Here is a 4611-nt window from a genome sequence, read left to right as displayed (position 1 = left end):
AGAGTGACTTAACTCCTCCTTGACCTTACTCAGATCCTTTCTCAGTTGAGAATTTGTTTCAAGAGAAGCAACTAACTTGGACTCAAGGATTTTAAGCTTTTCTTCCAGTTCTTCCTCAAAGATGCTAAGCTTTCTCTTTCCACCTACTGAGGTACCAGGGTCCTCTTCAGGTATAATGTTGTTCGTTTCTAGAGTCCCTATTCTTACACTCATTTCAGAAACTTGAGACATGAGAGCAGAGTTCTCATCCTCACACAAACTTATTTTTTCATTCAACATTAAGTTTTCAGTGGTTCGTTCATCAACAGAGTCAATAAGCAATGCAGCAAGTTTTCTCAAATTTTTAATGGGAAGAGTATCTAGATCATCTTTAAGATAAAAAAGAGTTATCTCATTTAGATCCTCTTCATCATCAGATTTTGCCATTAATGAGAAGATGGAATTGAAGACATTTTCATCATCTTTAATAGCAATCATTGAAACATCTTCATAACTTTCTGCATCTTCTTCTAACTCACTTGAATCATTTCTCCATACAGCAAGGGCTTTTCTCACCAACTGATCAGCATGAGCCTTTCTCCGAGCACTGTCTGGGACCAGGTCCCTCTTGCGAGGTCTAAAGTTGTCACGCCCCAAGCTACCCCCAAGACGCGGACACGGGACCTAGGACCACAAGTGATCCCTGTTTTATTAAGAAAATATAATTTTTGACTGGTTTAGAGTCGCCACTTAATTTTTAACAAAAATCAAGAAAACTATTTATTTTCACAAGACTAAAACAGGAATCTAGTGAAAACTTGAAAAGGGTTCGAGGGTCCATATTAGTGTTCTAGGAAGGGTTTTAAAGCACCTAGAACACCCGCTAATGCGGTTATCCGACGATTACTTATTTGGCTAAATTAACTGTAACTTAGTTTGAATTGCGAATTTGAACTATTTTGTAGTTAGAACTATATAAAAAGAAAATTTATTTGAAATATCATCTAAGCAAAATATTTTGTAAAACTTATTTATTTGTTAAGTCAAGTGAAGAATGAATAGTTTAGTTTAAGCAATTAATTCAGAATGGGTATCCTTTGGGGCATTGATTAGGGAACCTTAAAATTAAATAAGCATATAGAAACAGGTTATAGCAAATAAATAGATAAGGAAAGAAGATTTGGGCCCAAGTCTGGATTTTTCTGTCCGCCTGGGCCAGCACTTGGTCCCATTTTCGTTTTGGGCTTTTAGCCCAATTTTTGCCGCCTTAGTACCTGTCCTAGACTAGATTTTGAAGTTTATTTCTTTGGGTTTTAGGCCCATCTTCCACCTGTCCTAAATTCTAACAGATAATAATAAAATGACAAAGGCTTAGGCCCAAAAACAAAATACAAATTTCTATAAAGATTAGGCCTTTGGCCCAATCTTTTTCAAATTTTCACAATCGGTTGCTCCTTCCAACCTCGGGACCTGTTCATCGACTTTAGTGGCTTGCTGACTCGGATAAAAAATAGAATTGGGCCTTGGAGGCCCAAAGGAAAATGCGAGGGTAGAGTCCGTGTGGACCCGGACAGATTTCACATAAAAAAAAACAAATAAAATCATATTAGCACGTGAGAAATCAAAAGAAGGTGGCAAGATAAAAGTAAATATAAAGATAAAATAAATAATGCATGCTAATTTGATCATTGGCAACGCAAACTTAAACAAGAATTTTTAAAAGGAAAACCGATTAAGAACTAACATTTCTCATATCTACAGTAATAGATAATGATGGGGGAAAAGGGTCAAAGGAAAATTAATGTCCTTTTCTAGAAATCAACGATGCAAGAAACAAAGGAAACCAAGTTCAAAATATTAAACTAATAATCATCAAGCATGCTAGTTCAGTGAGTATGGTTAATTTATTTATTTATTTATTTTTTTTATTTTTTCTTTCTGGTCAAAACGAAAGGAAGCAGTGACACAACCTTATGGGATAAATATCACAGACCAAATTAGGAGAACGAGACACTTTCGAATTCAAGTTAGGGCGTTGATTATCGCCTTCCGTGTAAAAAAAATAAAATCCTTATCATGTGTTAAATAATTTATTTATTTCTCAAATAAAGCATATGCATTTTTTCACATACTTGAATTAACACTTCAATATGAGACATGAAAATCAACATAAAACGGACATATGGTTCTAAACCAACAAGCAACTTAACTTAAGTATCTACGGATCCAAGTTCATGCATTTGGCTAAGGCGACAGATGACGTAACATGGACCACCGACTATCAAGATAGATTCATGACATATAGGGGAAAACTAAGGCAAACAGAGCCATTTGACCAAACATGATGCACCTCCGGAGGCCCAGTGAAAGAGAACAAATACAAATTTCGATACAGGAAGTGTACTCTCTTTTTAAAATAAAAAAAAATAAAAAATAAAAAATAGACTCACATAGAAATTACAGAGGAATTAACTCAAGGTGTGGAGCAACATAGCCAAACATGACAAATTTATAGTGAGTTACCCAACATAGCATTATTGACTGAGATGCGAAAGATACATATAACATTTAGCCATATAAGAGACAAAGATAGATTCTACGAAATTAAACTAGCATGCGAGAACTCGAAACGATGCAAAGACAACCTAGAACACGAACGAACAGTGAGGGAAATAAGCTACAAAATTAGCACACTCCAAGCATAAACTAGATGCGCCTCGACTATTCGGAGAAAAACGAGACAGAGATTCAATTAGCCTTATACATGCTGCCAAGACAAAAACCCAAACGATTGATAACTAAACCCCGGAGAACCAGAATCATACATGATTCTCAAAGATCAGCAGAAAACCTCACCCAAAAATAAAAAATAAAACACTAGCAACAAAGACAACAACAAGAATGAACACATGAAATGCCATATAGGAAAGTGAGTATAAAAGGGAATGAAGTTACCGTTCTTGGAGCAGCGAACTCTGGACAGCTACGAGCCTGAACGACGACCTTCACCAGGAAACCCGAACACTAGCAATGACCAGGAAATCTGGACAGAAATTTGAACTCAAACACCGAAACTATTCCCCCTTTTCTTGCGAAATGTATTTAGTGTATTTTAAGTACTCCAGCTCTTCTCTGTATTGTATAGGTATTTTATAGCTATTTCTTACTATGGTTGCTCTCTGTATCTCTGTTAGGGAAAGAAAATGTCAACTAAAGATCTCCAAATTTCACCACTCTATCTCTCCAATCCTCTCCCCTTCAAAACTAAATGCCAAGAGAGCTTTTATACCAATAAATTAGGGTAGAAAAGAGGGGGAAATCCGGATGGAATTTTGGCATTCGAAATTTGAAATCGAAATCCTTTCGCCCTTTTGGACAAACATCTTTTTCTGAGGTTTTCAACCCATTCCGAAAGAGGAAAGGGGAGAAAACGTGCTTGCTGCCTGCTGCTGTACGAATTCTGGGTTTCTTGTCGTTGAGTCGCTAGAGGAGAAATACGTTGGGAGATGGTGTCGCTTCTGCTGGGAATGTAGGCTGTTCTGGGTCTCTTTGCTGAACAGAAAATGGGCCGGGTAAGGGAGAAAACAGTGGGCTGGGCAGTGATATTTGCTGGTGGGCTGCTGCTGATGGGATATGGAATTGAAGAAATTGGGTTGAGTTTCTTTTATTATGGAACGACTGAAGGGAATAAATAAAATACAAAAAGGCCCAACATTTGGGTCTTTTGTATGGGTTAAGGGTACAATTAGATCGGTTAGATTTCGGAATTTTAAGAAATAGCCAAATTGAATTAATACTTTTAACCGAAATGAATTTAGTGGGTGATTCGGCTAAAAATTAATTAAGGCGAATCAATAACAAATTAATTAGCGAGCTTCTTAATCCTAACGGAATAAAATAATTAACTTAATAAAAGTAACTAATTCAACAACATAGCTATAATTTAAACTAAACTAGATTAATAAAGCGTTTAGCGTTAAAATAATAATAGTGATAATAATAATAGTAATAATAATAATAAAATCTTCTTCGAGATGGTTTTCAAGTGTTTATAAAATATATTAGTTACATACGTAAAATATAAAACATATTTATCATTAAAATATTATAAAAGTGAATAAAATTCTTAAAATATCTTGAAACATTAGTTTGAATTTTCTATAAAATTAGTTATTTCAAATTGTTTGGAATTAAGGAAGCTTGCAAATTAATTCTTATCGTGGAGGGTCAAAATTAGGTGTCAACAATCCCAAGCTAACCTTGCTGGCATGATCATGAGCATACTAAAGATAATAAACTGATGCGGAAGCTAAATCATAAAGTAAGTCTGAAAAGATGGGGGATACCCATATACTATAACTGAATATATCAAATCTGAGAGTTTAATACAAAAGAAATATATTAACTCAATACTAAGCTGAATCTATCTATGTCTGAAATAAGCCTCTAAACTGACTAGAAATGTTGGGACATGCCCCAACTAGGTCTAGCAAAACTGAAACTAAAGACTAAAAGCAATAAAGATAACATGTCACTAGTCCTCGAAGAATGAGGACTCACCACTGATGCTGCTGAACTGAAGATCGGAAATCGATCTAAGCGTGATCTGGATGCTGAGAACCTGAACCTACA

This window comes from Solanum tuberosum, unplaced genomic scaffold (assembly GCF_000226075.1).
Source record: "Solanum tuberosum cultivar DM 1-3 516 R44 unplaced genomic scaffold, SolTub_3.0 scf00129, whole genome shotgun sequence".
Lineage (NCBI taxonomy): Eukaryota > Viridiplantae > Streptophyta > Magnoliopsida > Solanales > Solanaceae > Solanum > Solanum tuberosum.
Note: the sequence above shows the minus strand (reverse complement) of the source record.